Here is a 20,384-nt window from a genome sequence, read left to right as displayed (position 1 = left end):
AAAAATATGTTAATGACGATTTCTTTCTTATTTGTTGTTGTTGTTGTTGTGGTCTTCAGTCGTGAGACTGGTTGATGCAACTCTCCATGCTACCCTATCCTGTGCAAGCTTCTTCGTCTCCCAAGTTATTGCACCTACATCCTTCTGAATCTGCTTAGTGTATTCATCTCTTGGTCTCCCTCTACGATTTTTACCCTCCACTCTGCCCTCAAATGCTAAATTTGAGATCCCTTTACGCCTCAGACCATGTCCTACCAACTGGTCCCTTCTTTTTGACAAGTTGTGTCACAAACTCCTCTTCTCCCCAATTCTGTTCAATACTTCATTATTAGTTATGTGATATACCCATCTAATCTTCAGCATTCTTCTGTAGCAACCACATTTCGAAAACTTCTATTCTCTTCTTGTCCAAACTATTTATCGTCCATGTTTCACTTCCATACATGGCTACACTACATACAAATACTTTCAGAAACTACAATGAAATGAACACCCTTAGCTGCTTCCAGGCATTGACATACGTCAATGGGGAGAGATGAAAACGTGTGCCTCGACCGGGACTCGAACCCGGGATCTCCTCCTTACATGGCAGACGCTCTACCCATCTGAGCCACCGAGGACACAGAGGATAGCGCGACTGCAGTGATTTATCTCTGGCACGCCTCCCGCTAAACACACATTCTCAACGTATTGTCCCGCACTACATTCATAGTGCCCCCACCCATTACACTCATTACTCGCGGCGCATTGCCGATTCCCGTAAGAGTTCGAGCACTTTTTGTGCATTCGCACAGAAGAAGAAGATAGTCAAGTGGCCAGTGAGACTTAACTATATATATTTACTAAGATGGTATCTGTTCTTTCGGACATGTCCGAAAGAACGGATACCATCTTAGTAAACTTTCAGAAACGACTTCCTGACCCTTAAATCTATACTCGATGTTAACAAATTTCTCTTCTTCAGAAACGCTTTCCTTGCCATTGCCGGTCTACATTTTATATCCTCTCTACTTCGACCATCATCAGTTATTTTGCTCCCCAAATAGCAAAACTCCTTTACTACTTAAAGTGTCTCATTTCCTAATCTTATTCCCTCAGCATCGCCCGACTTAATTCGACCACATTCCATTATCCTCGTTTTGCATTTGTTGATGTTCATCTTATATCCTCCCTTCAAGACACCATCCATTCCGTTCAACTGCTCTTCTAAGTATTTCGCCTGTCTCATACATCTTGCTCACCAGATGGTAAAGTTTTGTCAGGACTGGCTTTCCTAAGGCTGTCAGTAGTTCTAATGGAATGTTGTCGATGCCCAGGGCCTTGTCTCGACTCAGGTCTTTCAATGCTCTGTCAAACTCTTCACGCAGTATCATATTTCCCATTTCATCTTCATCTACATCCTCTTCCATTTCCATAATATTGTCCTCAAGTACATCGCCCTTGTATAGACCCTCTATATACTCCTTCCACCTTTCTGCTTTCCCTTCTTCGTTTAGAACTTGGTTTCCATCTGAGCTCTTGATATTCATACAAGTGGCTCTCTTTTCTCCAAAGGCCTCTTTAATTTTCCTGTAGGCAGTATCTATCTTACCCTTAGTGAGATAAGCCTCTACATCCTTACATTTATCCTCTAGCCATGCCTCCTTAGCCATTTTGCACTTCCTGTCGATCTCATTTTTGAGACGTTTGAATTCCTTTTTGCCTGCTTCATTTATTGCACTTTTATATTTTCTCTTTTCATCAATTAAATTCGATATTTCTTCTGTTACCCAAGGATTTCTACTAGCCCTCGTCTTTTTACCTACTTGATCCTCTGCTGCCTTCACTACTTCATCCCTCAGAGCTACCCACTCTTCTTCTACTGTATTTCTATCCCTCATTCCTGTCAAATGTTCCCTTATGCTCTCCCTGAAACTCTGTACAACCTCTGGTTTAGTTAGTTTATCCAGATCCCATCTCCATAAATTCCCACCTTTTTGCAGTTTCTTCAGTTTTAATCTACAGTTCATAACCAATAGATTGTGGTCAGAGTCCACATCTGCCCTTGGAAATGTCTTACAATTTAAAACCTGGTTCCTAAATCTCTGTCTTACCATTATATAATCTATCTGATACCTTCCAGAATCTCCAGGATTCTTCCATGTATACAACCTTCTTTCATGATTCCTGAACCAAGTGTTAGCTATGATTAAGTTACACTCTGTGCAAAACTCTACCAGATGGCTTACTCTTTCATTTGTTAGCCCTAATCCATATTCACCTACTATGTTTCCTAGTCTCCCTTTTCCTACTCTCGAATTCCAGTCACCCATGACTATTAAATTTTCGTCTCCCTTCACTACCTGAGTAATTTCTTTTATCTCATCATACATGTCATCAATTTCTTCGTCATCTGCAGAGCTAGTTGGCATATAAACTTGTACTACTGTGGTAGATGTGGGCTTCGTGTTGTGGGGCGGCTGGTGGAATTATTTGTTATATAATGTAGAATGTAATGTAGAAAAGATGCATTTCCCTGCCAATGCACCATATGTGGGGCGGTGTGTGGAATTGCTGTTATAAAAATGTTTATTTATTTATTTTTTGCTGTTGTTTGCTGTTCTCAGCACTGGCTCTCTCACTACAATATTGGCAACCAGAAAGTGATTAGCAAAACGTGAAGCCTGTAATTAGAATTCCTTGTGCCCACTTCATCTGACAAATACATTTATAGCTATAGCTTATAGCTCTGAGGAATTAGGAGATTAGCTGGGATTCATAAGCAAAAACGATTCTCTCTAAAATGTTCTCTATATTCTGAAAGTCACAGACCAAAAAGCATCCACACAATCCAACTACCAGAGCAGTTCAGAGTCTAATGCGCTGATGCAACTATAACTGTTCAAATTAAATGTTTAAGTGAATGCTCGCCATAATTTGATGATTATGTTCATCAAACGCCACGCTAAATAATGGTAGAATGTCTGTCCCGCGACGGCACTTGAAAATACGACATACGCAAACTGATGATAGATCATTAAACTCATCCCAGAATAAACACATCACTCGAAAACGAGTTCATGGTTACGCATATCCCTAGTAACTTATCACGGCATCCGAGGCTGTTTATAGCAATGATACCGACGCGACGCGACCCCCGGCACAGGTAGTGCGCTAATCAGCGTCTGGAGAGAACTGGGGCCTTCCTTTCTCGCGCAGCGTTCTTATATATAAAGCCACGGTGCGGACGGCTAAGGGAACGCCTGATCAAATCCGCTCTCCCGACTAGCCGCTGGGCTAGTAATGCACCACTTTAAGTTATTGAATAAATCAATGCTTCCTTTGCTGATGGCCGATGAAGCTCTCAATTTAAATGTGCAATCAGCACACAGGTAAGTAATCATAATAAAAGTCTGACGTGGCTAAGCCAAATATTTTGGGCGAGAGAATTAATTTAATTACACTACACGCAGTAGACGTGCTCTGAACTTGCCCTTTGGAGACACGTTATCGCTATAGTTTTATAGTTATTCGGTTGAAACTTCTCACATCTTTATGATTATAGCGGATCTCCCTTCTACTTAAATTTAAACATCCTAGCTTTATTTATTCGCCTACTTAATCTATCTTGCTTCCTTAATTTGTAAGACAAAGACCAGAAAATCATGAATTTCAACTAAAATTTTAATTTATGAAAACCAGAATACTGTTTCTACTAAATTATTATGAAAAAGTAATCTAAATATAAGTTTTTAAGTTTCTAGCTCTTTTCTATTGCGCCAATGATTTTTACAGAAAAACGTCCAAATTTCGATAATGGTTAAAGTTATTGAACTGATATCCAACACATATTGATTTAGTATTACTCCTGACATGCTAGAAACATTTCAGGTTATTTACTTGATTTTTAAAGTATTGCAAAACATTTATGACGTCAGAGCTAGTTACAGCGGACTGGCTGGCACACAATGGAAAGGCTGATGTGAATTTTGTACGGTGTGAGTAGGCTGCTTCCCTACAGTGTCTATCTTCGCCACAATAATGCGTTCACTATGCTGTTTGTAGTAGCTTACTCGCACTCTTATCTTTTTATTCACTATTAAACCTACTCCTGCATTACCCCTATTTGATTTTGTATTTATAATGCTGTATTCGCCTGACCAAAAATCTTGTTCCTCCTTCCACTGAACTTCACTAATTCCCACTATATCTAACTTTAACCTATCCATCTCCCTTTTTAAATTTTCTAACCTACCTGCCCGATTAAGGGATCTGACATTTCATGCTCCGATCCGTAGAACGCCAGTTTTCTTTCTCCTGATAATGATGTCCTGTTGCGTAGACCCACCTGGAGATCCGAATGGGGGACTATTTTACCTCCAGAATATTTTACCCAAGAGGATGCCATCATCATTTAACCATACAGTAAAGCTGCATGACCTCAGGAAAAATTATTGCTGTAGTTTCCCCTTGATTTCAGCCATTCGCAGTACCAGCACAGCAAGGCCGTTGTGCTTAGTGTTACCAGGCCAGGTCAGTCAATAATCCAGAGTGTTGCCCCTGCAACTACTGAAAAGGCTGCTGCCCCTCTTCAGGAACCACACGTTTGTCTGGCCTCTCAACAGATACCCCTCCGTTGTGGTTGCACCTATGGTACGGCCATCTGTATTGCTGAGGCACGCAAGCCTCCCCACCAACGGCAAGGTCCATGGTTCGTGGGGGGGCTTTCTTATTTATTTCTTTTTAACTCGTATTTCCACAAAACACAAGAGTTATTTTGTAATGTCACTTGGTTGTGATCTGACAATTGCAGTTAAACTTGAATTTCGCCAGCCAAAGAATAGTTTCAGCATTCACTAGAAGGTCAATGATACTGCACAGGTTTTCCTGGCATTCAATAATACTGAACATCTGAGTGTGAGACTGATGGGTTGCACAATAATATTGAGTACTTTTGAAATATTTTGTGCTGCCCAAAAATATTGTGCTATCTGTGGACAGCACTGACAAGATCCCAGCCAGTCTCTCACATGATACAGACTGTGGATATCAGTGTGTTCACTGTTCATTTTGCTGTGGTGTTGACAGTGAGTTCAAAACTAGACAAAAGACTGTTAATATTGGAATACATCGAGATATATAAATCACTGCCATCATTGTGAAATAATTTGGGAGATGGGTGCAAAAACAGATATTATGGTGAAATCCCAGAAGGGAGATATTTTACAAAAATTAATTACACAAAATTGTGAATAAAAGTATATTAGGCTAGATATTAATGTATACATTACCTATCCTTATATTGTTCTTTAGTGCATATATTATTACATAACACAACATTTTGCCATTACTATGTCTCAAACATTTTAGGTGAAATTGCACTTAGTCTTCGAAAGAATTACCAGTGGCAAGATACTGTAGCACTATAGATAAACACTGACTTGGTGGAATTATGTCTCTCACTGTAGTATGAAGGCTGTTCAATAAAGAATGACCATAATTTATTTGTAAGGTCATAATTTCTCATGCTAAAATTTAGTATTATGATATTCTGGTAGCTCAATGTGCAACAAACATGCCTTAATAGTTTCATTGTTGGGACTCCCGGTTTCCGCCTGTGAGAGGCAGGTAAGGTCAGACATGTTCAGTATCGGCTACCACTGCAATGGAGGCAACACGCAAGGAATAAAATGCGGTTTTGAAACTCTGCTTTCGTCTCAACAAATTTTCAGCTGAGGCCAATAAAATGTTACAGGAGGCCTATGGAGAGTCTGGTCTTCCATACAGCACAGCTTGAAAGTGGTTTAAAATGTTTAAAAAGGGGAGTCAATCAATTTCAAGGGAAGGTGGGCCTGATGCTCCAGTTACTGCTCTTACGGAAAAAAAACATCACCACTGCTGCTGTCATTGTGAGAGGGGATCGACGAATTACCTTTAGATCAGTTTCTGAAATACTCAGCGTTTCATTGGCTGCCACCCACATGTTGGTGACAGAAAAATTACACTTGACAAATGTTTATGTGCAACCTTTGATGTTTACTTTTACAGGCAAGTTAAAAATTTCATGAAGCACTTGCAAAATTGCTGTGCATTGTTACAGGAGAATGGCGAAATTAATTCCCAGGAAGATTGTATAAAAATTCATTCTATAATTCACCATCAATTATTGTCACCAATATTCTCAGACATGATTCAGTATGCCTGGTTTGCCTCAAAATTATCAGAAACTCGAAACATTTTCGTAAATGTTAATGGTGCACGGTTTTGTACAGATTTATTGGAAACTCCCTGTGATTGTAAAAAATCCGCTTTTATTTAATTACGTCAGAGAGGGAAATAATTAAAAATGTCTCTTATGAATGTTGTCCAGTGTCATATGCACGCTCTTAATAGTTCTGCTTGCTGCCCCCTTGCCAATACCAATGAAGTCTCCAATGGGCAGAAGGAAATCACCAGAGACTAATATCTGAGTGTCAGTAGTAGCTAGTTCATTGGTGGAACAATCAGTTCTGCAAGGAAGACAAAAATGACATGAGACAATTCAAGTGAAATTTAAAAATATAATTTACCAGCCAATGCTTTAACTATTCTGATTATATAGATTCAGCAACTAAAGATTCCCATTAGCTGAATGACAAGTATCTATATTCTTTAACACTAAGACAATAATTACTTTATGATAAATATGGATTTACTTATGTGGATAACAATAGTAACTGAGAAGTACAAGAGCTACCTGCCATAGCCGTCTTAAAAAAACTGACTTTCCTGTTAATTTTACTGTGTTAAATTTAGCTTGAGTAAGCACAAATAATTTACATGTTTATAAGAATAGTGCTAGGTGGTAGACAATTTTGAACCTCTGAAGCATTCATTAATAGATGGGAAATTGATGTCCCAATAGGAGATGAGAGTGAATAATATTTTCTGTTACATATGTGGCTGAGTGATCTCAGGACATTAGTGTACTATCAAGTTTTTGTTACATTAAACAATCATAATAAGCCATTAAGTACAGGAAAATGCCACTTCACACAAGTACAATATAAGATATTTTAATTTAAGTTACCTTCAACCAGCTACAATTTGACATAAAGTTGGACACAGAAAATTTCTTGATATTTAAGGAAAGTTAAAAACAAGGCGTTCCATGCACTCATCCCACATGCTGCAACTATGCAGATTCAATAAATAGATTCCTTCTTTGTTATTATAACATACATATGTAGCTGCTATTTTATGATAAATGTGGATAACATTAGTAACTGGAAAACTCAACAGCTGTGTTTTCTTTTTTTTTAAAGAAGCTAACTTTCCTCTTAATCTTACAAGGAGATGGTACGACCGTGGGGTCAGGGATTTGTCCGAAATTTTCTGTGATGAAAGAGGACTCCTAACACCTCACGTGGTTAAAATATTAGGACGCACTATCTGGAAAATCCCGGGAAAAATCGATCCAAAGTTTCTTAGGTGGCTTATGAGTTTAAAATGATGGTCTATTGCCGAGTAGCCGTTATTTCATTGTAGCCATTTTTGTTACTGTTTTTGTGGAATAAAAAAAATGGTTAGGGCTGGATTCTTATGCTAGAGGTCTCGGGTTCGTCCTTCGTCTAGCACTCCTATTTTTTTCTTCTGTTTCATTTCCTTTTGTTATTCCACCAGTTATTCAGAAAATTTCCCAAACCTACATTATCTTTAACAAATTAGTTATATTATACTATAAAAATTATTTTCTTTTTGTCCAACAACACAATTCATGGCGGTGGGTTTTCCATTTTCATTGTAAAATATATGAGGAGAAACATTGGGTTTTTCATCAGAATAACAAAGTCAATTGGGAAACATTCAATTTTTATACATATAATAATTATAAAAAAGAACTGCAGTGGTAAGTATCGTAAAAACAAACAAAGCAATAATTTTTGCGACATCCTGCACAACATATAAGAGCGGATTTTTTACAATCACAGGGCATTTCCAATAAATCTGTACAAAACCATGCCCCATTAACATTTACAAAAATGTTTCGAGTTTCTGATAATTATGAGGCAAACCAGGCATACTGAATCATGTCTCAGAATATTGGTGACAATAATTGATGGTGAATTATAGAATGAATTTTTATACAATCTTCCTGGGAATTAATTTCACCACTCTCCTGTAACAATGCGCTGCAATTTTGCAAGCGCTTTATGAAATTTTTAACTTGCCTGTAAAAGTAAACATCACAAGGTTGCACCAAAGAAGTGCATTTTGGAGGTATGACTTTTACAGACCAAATTGGCAGATTTTCGTCATCTTGAAAAATTGCATCGTATATCTCCGGATTCGTTTGACCTCCCCAAGAGTCAAAGAGTAGTAAATATTTATTCACCCCGATGTAAGATTTTAAATATTTCCAGAGAAAATCCATGTATAAAACGTGATGATGTTACGATGACGTTCATATAAGTATTGGCATAGCCATCTATTAATTTGTGAATACGAGGTCTGAAATGACAGGTCGCTTCTTGTAAGCATATGAAGACATGTGGGAGCAGTTTTCCGGATAATGTTATTGAATATTGTGTGGTGTACGAATGTGTCACTTTATTCAGATCAGACTTTTTCACGAAAACTGTTTTACTCCCTTTTTCAGTGAGAGTCCTATTGAAAACAGATTGATATTGGCATCCTGAAACAATAGTATTTTTAATATTGAACAATATTCGAATGTGTATGTAAATATCTTTTTCTATAATTAAATTTGAATTGATATATTTTACATCAGTAAAAACATTTTGTACGCAGAAAACATGTATTTACCTGTTTGATCAGTATTTATCATATAATCCTCATGGTATTGAGGTATTAAACGGCACGTTTGCCGACGAAAGGTCTCCGCAGACGCCTGAATGTCCTCCATTGACGCCGCTTCTTTTTTCGAAACCAGTTTCGTGATCATGCGTTGTGAAATTCTGTATGTCTGTTTAAATACCATGACCCCTTCGATCAGACGCCTTGAATTTGAAATCGACGAATTGTGCAGCCGCAGCCAATGCCCAGTGCTGTTAATTTCTTGTCGTGGCTTGCTGATATTACTGTGTTGCTTCCACAAAACTGTCGTAGGTCCACGAATCTATCGCCTCAAATTTATCCATTCGCGTACCACTACTTTTAATATCTTTCTCCCATTGCGAAAGATATTCTTTTCTCTTCAATTCGCAGCGTCCTCTTTTTTTTTCGCAATGTCGCCTAGGACCATGTGGGGTGCGCTTTAGCAATATTTACGACTTTGACTTTGTAGGCAAAGGGGATCATGTCACTTTTAAATCTTTTCGGTGACAGTTTATATTCGTCTGGAGATGAATCACTTTGTGGCACTTCGAACTGTTCGTCGTTCTTCTCACATTCTTCGCAATCCTCATGAGCGTGAATTAATTACTCTTCAGTAACGAACGTTTTTTCACCCAAAAATTCCAGTGTATTATTATAAAGTTCTCTGGCCAATAACATAGCATCGCGAGAGATTTCTTCCGATGATGTGGATGCAATTAAATTATTTTCCGTCAACAGCTTTTCATAATACACCACTGCGTCCTTCAATAGTAATTTTGGTAGATCATTATGAATGGATTCTTCAGGAATTTCTTCTCCTATTCCAGATGAGCGTGCAACTTCTTCAGACGATATGTTTAATCTCGGATCGGAATAACACGTTGAAATTTGAAACAGGCACGTCTGTTCACGACGAAATCGAAAAACAAACTGCCGTTTACTTCCTACGGCTCGTGCAGATGACCGTTACAAAGCCCCTTTAAACCTTGAAACCCCATAAAACGAAATAGAACAACGAGCACGAATATTTTCCAGTGAATGAAAAACTTTACGTTCTTGAGCTAAAAAACTGTTTTAAAAACAATGTAGGTTTGCGAAACTTTTTTAATAATTGGTGGAAAAACAAAAAAAGTGAAACAGAAGAAAAAAAAGTGCCAGAGGAGGATTCGAACCCAGGACCTCTGGCGTGAGACTAGACCAATGGACTATCATTTTATACTCATAAGCCACCTAAGAAACTCTGGACCGATTTTTCTCGGGATTTTCCGAGTTGTTGTTGTTGTTGTTTTTGTAGTCTTCAGTCCTGAGACTGGTTTGATGCAGCTCTCCATGCTACTCTATCCTGTGCAAGCTTCTTCATCTCCCAGTACCTACTGCAACCTACATCCTTCTGAATCTGCTTAGTGTATTCATCTCTTGGTCTCCCCCTACGATTTTTACACTCCACGCTGCCCTCAAATACTCAATTGGTGATCCCTTGATGCCGCAGAACTTGTCCTACCAACCGATCCCTTCTTCTGGTCAAGTTGTGCCACAAACTCCTCTTCTCCCCAATCCTATTCAGTACCTCCTCATTAGTTATGTGATCTACCCATCTAATCTTCAGCATTCTTCTGTAGCACTACATTTCGAAAGCTTCTATTCTCTTCTTGTCCAAACTATTTACCGTCCAGGTTTCACTTCCATACATGGCTACACTCCGAACAAATACTTTCAGAAATGAATTCCTGACACTTAAATCTATACTCAATGTTAACAAATTTCTCTTCTTCCGAAACGCTTTCCTTGCCATTGCCAGTCTACATTTTATATCCTCTCTACTTCGACCATCATCAGTTATTTTGCTCCCCAAATAGCAAAACTCCTTTACTACTTTAAGTGTCTCATTTCCTAATCTAATACCCTCAACATCACCCGACTTAATTCGACTACATTCCATTATCCTCGTTTTGCTTTTGTTGATGTTCATCTTATATCCTCCCTTCAAGACACCATCCATTCCGTTCAACTGCTCTTCCAAGTCCTTTGCTGTCTCTGACAGAATTACAATGTCATCGGCGAACCTCAAAGTTATTATTTCTTCTCCATGGATTTTAATACCTACTCCGAATTTTTCTTTTGTTTCCTTCACTGCTTGCTCAATATACAGATTGAATAACATCGGGGAGAGGCTACAACCCTGTCTTACTCCCTTCCCAACCACTGCTTCCCTTTCATGTCCCTCGACTCTTATAACTGCCATCTGGTTTCTGTACAAATTGTAAATAGCCTTTCGCTCCCTGTATTTTACCCCTGCCACCTTTAGAATTTGAATGAGAGTATTCCAGTTAATATTGTCAAAAGCTTTCTCTAAGTCTACAAATGCTAGAAACGTAGATTTGCCTTTCCTTAATCTTTCTTCTAAGATAAGTCGTAAGGTCAGTATTCACTCACGTGTTCCAGTATTTCTACGGAATCCAAACTGTTCTTCCCCGAGGTCGGCTTCTACTAGTTTTCCCATTCGTCTGTAAAGAATTCGTGTTAGTATTTTGCAGCTGTGGCTTATTAAACTGATTGTTCGGTAATTCTCACATCTGTCAACACTTGCTTTCTTTGGGATTGGAATTATTATATTGTTCTTGAAGTCTGAGGGTATTTCACCTGTTTCATACATCTTGCTCACCAGATGGTAGAGTTTTGTCAGGACTGGCTCTCCCAAGGCTGTCAGTAGTTCTAATGGAATGTTGTCTACTCTGGGGGCCTTGTTTCGACTCAGGTCTTTCAGTGCTCTGTCAAACACTTCACGCAGTATCGTATCTCCAATTTCATCTTCATCTACATCCTTTTCCATTTGCATAATATTGTCCTCAAGTGCATCGCCCTTGTATAGACCCTCTATATACTCCTTCCACCTTTCTGCTTTCCCTTCTTTGCTTAGAACTGGGTTGCCATCTGAGCTCTTGATATTCATACAAGTGGTTCTCTTCTCTCCAAAGGTCTCTTTAATTTTCCTGTAGGCAGTATCTATCTTACCCCTAGTGAGACAAGCCTCTACATCCTTACATTTGTCCTCTAGCCATCCCTGCTTAGCCATTTTGCACTTCCTGTCGATCTCATTTTTGAGACGTTTGTATTCCTTTTGGCCTGCTTCATTTACTGCATTTTTATATTTTCTCCTTTCATCAATTAAATTCAATATTTCTTCTGTTACCCAAGGATTTCTACTAGCCCTCGTCTTTTTACCTACTTGATCCTCTGCTGCCTTCACTACTTCATCCCTCAAAGCTACCCATTCTTCTTCTACTGTATTTCTTTCCCCCATTCCTGTCAATTGTTCCCTTATGCTCTCCCTGAAACTCTGTAGAACCTTTGGTTCTTTCAGTTTATCCAGGTCCCATCTCCTTAAATTCCCACCTTTTTGCAGTTTCTTCAGTTTTAATCTACAGGTCATAACCAATAGATTGTGGTCAGAGTCCACATCTGCCCCTGGAAATGTCTTACAATTTAAAACCTGGTTCCTAAATCTCTGTCTTACCATTATATAATCTATCTGATATCTTTTAGTATCTCCAGGGTTCTTCCATGTATACAACCTTCTTTCATGATTCCTGAACCAAGTGTTAGCTATGATTAAGTTACGCTCTGTGCAGAACTCTACCAGATGGTTTCCTCTTTCATTTCTTAGCCCCAATCCATATTCACCTACTACGTTTCCTTCTCTCCCTTTTCCTACACTCGAATTCCAGTCACCCATGACTATTAAATTTTCGTCTCCTTTCACTATCTGAATAATTTCTTTTATTTCATCATACATTTCTTCAATTTCTTCGTCATCTGCAGAGCTAGTTGGCATATAAACTTGTAATACTGTAGTAGGTGTGGGCTTCGTATCTATCTTGGCCACAATAATGCGTTCACTAAGCTGTTTGTAGTAGCTTACCCGCGTTCCTATTTTCCTATTCATTATTAAACCTACTCCTGCATTACCCCTATTTGACTTTGTGTTTATAACCCTGTGGCCACCTGACCAGAAGTCTTGTTCCTCGTGCCACCGAACTTCACTAATTCCCACTATATCTAACTTTAACCTATCCATTTCCCTTTTCAAATTTTCTAACCTACCTGCCCGATTAAGGGATCTGATATTCCACGCTCCAATCCGTAGAACGCCAGTTTTCTTTCTCCTGATAACGACATCCTCTTGAGTAGTACCCGCCCGGAGATCCGAATGGGGGACTATTTTACCTCCAGAATATTTTACCCAAGAGGACGCCATCATCATTTAATCAAACAGTAAAGCTGCATGCCCTCGGGAAAAATTACGGCCGTAGTTTCCCCTTGCTTTCAGCCGTTCACAGTACCAGCACAGCAAGGCTGTTTTGGTTATTGTTACAAGGCCAGATCAGTCAATCATCCAGACTGTTGCCCTTGCAACTACTGAAAAGGCTGCTGTCCCTCTTCAGGAACCACACGTTTGTCTGGCCTCTCAACAGATAGCCCTCCGCTGCGGTTGTACCTACGGTACGGGTATCTGTATCGCTGAGGCACGCAAGCCTCCCCACCAACAGCAAGGTCCATGATTCATGGGGGGATTTTCCGAGTAGTGCATCCTAATATTTTAACCACGTGTGTGGTGTTAGGGGTCCTCTTTCACCACACAAAATTTCGGACAAATCCCGACCCGACGGTCGTGCTGTCTCCTTGTTAGTATGTTAAACTTAAGATGAGTAAGCACAAATAGTTCATAGGCTTCAATGAATAATGGTAGTTGGAAGACAATGTTGTTGCTTTGAAGCATTAATGGGCCTGTGATTTCAATATTTTCACTAAAAGGCGAAATGTTGTTTGACACTGCTGTGGTTTTTGCAAAAAGGGGCATTCTCAACAGAAAACTGCTTGGAACAATATTTTCTGCAGTTGACGTAATGTGGCTGAGTGAAATTGGGACACTATTGTTATATTAAAACGTTTTGCAACACAAAAATCGATGTTTTGTCTAAAACAGAAAAAGCTGTTGAAACAAATCGTACACATAACATGTGTGGTTTTTCGATTTGTTTAAATCTATATTGGCACTGTCTGCTAAATAAAACGAAACAGTGCTTTCCACTACCGCAGCAATTATAACATACATCAGATAAACAATAATTTTTTGCATGTATCGTCATTTTAATGTGCCTGATTTACATACATAACATGACGGAATTAACGAGGTACGGAAATTAAATCCATATTACTGTAAGTAAATATTATTATTGAAGAACACAGAGAAATAGTCTCACCTGCCCCTCATGTGAACCAGTTTCTCAAGTACTAGATTGAAAACACGAAGCACGGCTTCCTTTGATAAGCGAAATCTGGATAAATCGGCGTCGTTTCATTTTCTTCTCCTTCCTCATTCTCATGAACACTACAGCCAAAACATCGTCACCGCTGTCTGCATCTGCCACTGTTCCTGCCATCTTGAAAACGTGTTCCCTGGTTAAGCTCGCTAACCGGCCATAATTCACCGGTTAAGTTGTCACAGGTTTATTCTCTGGTTAGGCGGTATTCGGAATTCGTGCTAAGTGGTGATTGAATAACTGACCCTTAGTTAGTGAAGGATCTGTACACCACGTTTCAGCTTGGAAACATTATGTTTATAATTACTACTATAGCATCCTGTCTGCTTTTTTTTATTGCCTGCAAGTTTCGAAAAATTTGCTTCACAGTGGGAAAGGAAGCAGTCATAATCAACTAAACAAGTCTTTATTAATACTACTTTTAATCGCAGGTAGAATCAGAAAGGTATTCTCTTGGTCCTGCGAGATATGCTCAGTTCCAAAGAGAAGGATGTGAATCGTTACTTATATACAACATGTTATGAATATTGTTTCTTTCACTGAACAGTTATGAAATAATTTTGCTGTTGAGCACGACAAACTCAAAAACGTGGCTATCTTCTGATATAGATTCACAAACACTTCACCTGAGACAAAAGTCGCTCACTACCACCCTCCCAAGCAGCTGCCAAAGTCACGACCAATGTGTGAACCTGAAGTACATACTGACTGCCAAAAGGAATATGTAAGCAGCATTATATGACCTTAATATGTTGCATAATAATTAAACAGTGAGGATTTAATAGGATACTCAGTTAATGTAGGTAGTTAACTTTACTTCAGAAATAATTACAATAGTCATTATGTGACAATATTACATTATTACTTGATCTTAGTTCTAGTATGTCATTCACACTAGTAGTTTCTATTGCAGATGATGAGAACTGTAATGATTATACACCAGGAGCTGGGAATCTGATAAATTTTAGATGAGCCAGAATTTGCCCTCATATTAATTGCATTCAACGACAGTCTTCCATATCTGTTTTGTAATTTTTTTTGGTGAAACATAGATCGTTTCTTTAACTTTTATAGAAAAGTACCTAAGGCTTGTTAGCTATTTTTCCAATAAAGATATACATATGTCCTTGGTGAATATTTTTTTAATGAGCTTTAGAGTGTGTTCCAAGGCATATTTATTTGCATAACGTTTCGTCTCCTACTGCTGAAACATCATCAGAGGCAGTACAGACTCAAATAGCAGTTTCATACTTAAATGAGTTCAGGAAACCCAACTTCATAGACACATCCACACAAGTCAGGTCGTGATTACTAAGATCGATAAGTCGAGCCGATGGACGCCAAGAAGATTGAAGTGAGGAAGAGTTGGTGATCTTTGCTTCATTTAACATTAAGGATGACAACTTGTCTACTTTCAATCCTTCTTTTCTGTTCAAGTTGTTTTTTGTGCTTTTGAACTTCAATGGCTTCTCTGCAAATTCTGTCATAGTAATTCTTGAATCTGGCTGTGTTCCAGAGTTATTAAGTTTGGTCAACAATGTTCCATTTATGAACGGTTTATTCACAGGATACAAACTGTTCAGTGAAAAAACATATTACAAGAAGTTTTTATAAAATTAAAGGACATTTCAAAAATACTGTGAAATAACAGTTTACATTGAATCCCCTTTATTGCAATTCTCCCTCCAAATGGGAAAAAATCTGGGAAATAAACAAAAATATAATTACTGTTTCACTTCCAGAATGTAGTAAATTAAACTGAACCCAGTCAAGTGGCTTCATCAGAAGACTAAGCATCTAGTTCTTTCTATCAGTCTATTCCAATATATTACTTTGTGACAATGCGATTGTTGATCGTCTTTCCTACATGCTACTAGGGAACTCAGCATCACTGTAAATTTTCAATTCTTCTTTCCTGTCATAATTAGTCTATCTTCATTTTGCTTTACTTTTGTGCTGATAAAGCTATAATTGTTGTTATATCAGTTCACATTACAATGTATAATATATTCATGAAATCAGTAGTTCTTTCCTAGTCACTGCCAACAAATTAGGCCATCCTCAACATAAATTGCTATGCAACACCGTTTTCATTGTGATTGTGATAAAACAGGCAAGGATCTGGAACACTGTTTTGGAAAACCGCTTTCTACATACCTTCTACCAGCTGCAAATATTTAGTGTAGAATGCAGCGACTGTACAGTACTTTGGCATTAGTAGGGAGTTCAATGAATCTCCTACACTATGTCCCCTAAGCGACTCTGTCTCTTCATTACTAGCTTCTTCCCTTCTCATTTGACTGCAGTACTTCAGGAAATCAGTATGGAACTTCATGTTCGTCAGAGCTAACTTTTGTTAGCATCAAGAATTCATCACTTTGTTCATTCTCTTCTGTTCCCAAGTTTATCACGTTGAGAAAATTAAGAACTTTCTACTTTCAGGGATACTATTGATTTTTCGTTTCAATACAGTAGCTTGATAATCGACTTCTTCTAGAATCAAGTATATCAAATTGTTTTTCATTTTGACTCCTTCAAGAAGCAGACTGTCAATGATATTTGTCTTCTGCTCTAGGTACCAAGTCTAACGGACTCAGATCTGAGAATAATCATCAAGAAATGCCAAATTCTGTAAGAACATTACAGAAGCTATAAACTGCTTACACTTTCAATTTTACATCATAACTCAATACAGCTTATCTTTTAGGACGAATCCAAACACTACATTCATGTTTGTCGTTAATATACCCAACGAAGTCTCCAAAAACAGCCTTGATATTAAACTTTAAACTGAAATATTTGTTTATTTGAACAGAGCAGAGCCTTTGCTGAAAACTCTGAGCTGATCAAATTTTCCCATTGGTCGACTGTAATCAGCTCATAAGGGGGTTTACCTTCCAGAACGATTTACGACGTTCACTTCTGTATCGTAAGCTCCTGCAGACAATCCTTTCCTACTTCCTGCAGCTTGAACAATTGTTATACTTTCATGTTCAGCCACAATATTTTCTGATGGGTGGAGGATGGAGGAATCAGTAATCCTGCTCCGCTGTCTATGAGAAACTACTTGACTTTCTTGTCATTAAATTCTTTGCCTCTGTCAGAACTTAATTATTTAGCGCCATGTCTCTTGATATGAGATTCATTTTGAAATTGGTTAAAGGTATCAAACTTTTTAAAGAATGAAAATTCGACAGAATTTACTGCAGTTGTTTTTAAAACTTACCCAATATCGAGCACCTGGAAAAGTGTCTGTACTCACTGGTACAAATGGTACATTGATTAATTCGCCAGCAGCTGTACAGCAGTTTACTTATTCTTTCAGTGATATTCCATGCATCTTTTCTAATTCACAACCATCGTAAAATTCAGCACTGCTATCTTGTATATTGATGTTAAATTTCTTCAAGACTTCCTTCATAATGTTGACATTTTTTATGACCAACTGCTTTGAGGTACACTTGCAGTGTTTCAGAACATGTTTGATTTCTCTTTTCTGGTCCGGCAGCACCCATATTCAACGCATACAGCTTGTTTCCCATACAGCCTGTCTCAACAATGTTGCCATTGGCTTATCTCCCGAAACCAAACACTTTTGTAGTCAAACGTTACATTGTAGCTGTTACACGCAGCTACTCTGGCTCGGAACAAATGTGCACTAGCATCAGGCACATATGAAATGAGTAAATTCAAACTCTGGTTTTGCGATGTAATTGTGTCCCAGAGATCTTTAAACTTATCGAATTCTTTCCCGGCGTAGATAAGATTCGACTGTTTAGTATTCTTTCAGATAATGTAGTCTCTTCGTGTATCGTTAATTAATCATTTAGATCTGCAAATAACTTTTGTAGATTAGCTACATGTGTGCTAATAACTTCTGTTTCGTCGCTTTAGACCTGAAAAAAGATATAGATTGACACTTTTAAGCGTGCCCCTGCGTTGAAATCGTGCACGCAGTTTGTTAGTTGTTTCTGTAGAAAATCTTAAGCATGGCATTCCACGTAATAATAGCTTCCACTGAATCTTCAAAAAAATTTTTCTTCTGTTAGCGAGCTGACTGAGCATAATGCCTCACGCTAAATAAATAAATAAATTCAAATGAATCATAATGTAAATTACAACCAGGAGGAGCTGCGACACCACATCCTGATTTATAGCTAAGGAAGATATCGTAATTTAAACGGAACAGTAACCATGAACTTAACTAAAGAAATAAATTAACAACTAAATGTTTAACTGTCAAATGCGTCTGTCTAATATAAATACAACAATCTCGATCTGAAAACATATATGAAAGGAGAAGAACAAATGTTACTTTGCTATGTGTATAAGTATTAATACCTTTAAGTTGTGATGGCTTAAAAGTTTTTATGCTATTTAGAAGCTAGCTAATCACATAAATTAAAAAATAATGTACATCTATGCCGCCGATATATTAATCCATAGATCTACTAACAGCCCGGGAGACTGCGCCGAAAAAGATCTGTGCGAGCGCGGAGCGGGGGAAATACGTGGTCGTGTTGTCAAATAATAATGTAAGTTGTGACATCGTTATTTGTTGTAGTAAGAGCATGACAGCAGATTTCCGAAACGTCTAGTTCTGATGTCCTAGAAGCTGGTGTTCAGAAGACACTGTAAGAGAAAGTTGGTCACTCACATTGCATTCCTTCACGTCAACCTAGTGTAATAGTTAACAGAGGGTGAGCAAGGAATTGTCATTTGCGGATGTGCCCGTTTTAGGATACTTTAATTATCTGATTGACTCGTAGCTACCTTTATGATTAAGTTTACGCTTTCATATAATGCACACAGATGTGAAACCCACGCAGCTTCTGTGTGTTCGCCATAACGATGCTGTTTTGCATTACTGTGTGACTGCGCAATTGACAGCTGTTAAATGTTGTTAGGATGCCCTGTCGACTTTAAGAAGTACTGCATGGTAACATAAATTTTGTGTTGGGGTACTGCGATAAATGCAATTTCAGTGCCTAAAACAAATCGTGTAGATTGTATTGTGTTGTCTGAAGTGAATATAATATCTTGCGTCTTGAGAGTGATTTTTGAAAAACGAATAATAGAAATTTAGCGTGGACGTTTAATAATTTGAATAGACTCATTGAAGTGATCGGAAAATGCCAAGGCAGGACATGGTTAAAAATTGTGCACCAGAATACGTGTGTTGCTGCGTCATTCTTTTATGTAGAGGGGAATATAGTTATTGGAGAGGAAAATTTACAATGTGTTGGGGACAAATTTTTTTAAAACTGATACTAGATGTCTGGTTTATACATACTACAGCCGCTATAGTTGTACTGTTGTTTATTGATGGAAGTCTTCACAATACCATGTTTTGAGGGACTCGGCCAACTCTTCAGGTCTATCTTAATTGTAGTAGGTTGGAGCGACCATGTCAAAGCTAATCTGCAAGGCAACATATCTGCTGCACATGGCTCATCAAATTGGATACCCAAATGTGCCTGCGCAATGAGTGCATTGCAACTATAACTGCTGTAAGTCTCCTTTGTCCTGCAAGTAACAGTGAGAAGCATGGAGTAAAAGGACCAACCAATCGAATGTTTATGTAATGCTGTCATTTGAAGGAACCACACAGGTAATGTGTAACAAATATTTTATGGAGCACCAATGCCACTGGCATTACTTGTAGGCCTACAGAGTGCCAGTACCATTGGAATTGGCACTCCAATGGCATTGGTGCTCAGTATGAGTGCTATGTTATCTGCGTGTTGCTTCTGCTGACGGTGCTACATAAACATTTGACCAGTTGATCCTTTTACTCCACGGCCCTTGCCATCACTTTTATAATAAGGGCGACTTAATGACAATAGTTCAAAGGTGCTTGTTATGTGGGCACTTCTGGATATTGAAACTGATGAGCAATGTACAGCAGATGTGTTGCCTTGCAAGTTTGTTTTGACATGGACACTTCAACCTAGTGTCTATAGGTACACCTGAAGATTGGGCTGAGTTCCTTGAACCTGGTATTGTAAATACTTGAGTCAGTAAGTAATTAAACAGCTATAGCATATGTTTAATAATGAACATTATATGTAACAGTTGTGGATATGTTGAGTAAAACTGGCGAAGCAGTCCACACTATTAAAGAAATAACGCTACACTTATGTGTTTTAAGTTGGTTGTGAGAGTGGCTGAAAGGAGGTATTGGCAAGTGAGGCACCCCTCTCTCCTCTGCAGTCTGGCAGTCACAAATGTTTTGTGTAGTCTTACTGCCATGTAGGAGTTACAGTG

General features: G+C 38.3%; 1 protein-coding gene across 3 annotated transcripts in view; it reads left to right on the top strand.

The window, feature by feature from the left end:
* The first annotated feature begins 18,584 nt into the window (after nucleotides 1-18,584).
* LOC126263227 (tudor domain-containing protein 7A-like) overlaps nucleotides 18,585-20,384 on the top strand; it is a 212,706-nt gene continuing 210,906 nt past the window's right edge. For 2 of the 3 annotated variants that reach the window (XM_049960324.1, XM_049960313.1), the window contains exon 1: nucleotides 18,585-18,652. The gene's annotated coding sequence lies outside the window, so the exon portion shown is untranslated. Of the gene's footprint in view, nucleotides 18,653-18,721; nucleotides 18,818-20,384 lie in introns of those variants that run through there. The other variant, XM_049960320.1, reaches the window with a different exon arrangement.

This window comes from Schistocerca nitens, chromosome 1 (genome assembly GCF_023898315.1).
Source record: "Schistocerca nitens isolate TAMUIC-IGC-003100 chromosome 1, iqSchNite1.1, whole genome shotgun sequence".
Taxonomy (NCBI): domain Eukaryota; kingdom Metazoa; phylum Arthropoda; class Insecta; order Orthoptera; family Acrididae; genus Schistocerca; species Schistocerca nitens.
The sequence above is the reverse complement of the archived record's forward strand: the minus strand, read 5'-3'. Positions and strand labels throughout refer to the sequence as shown.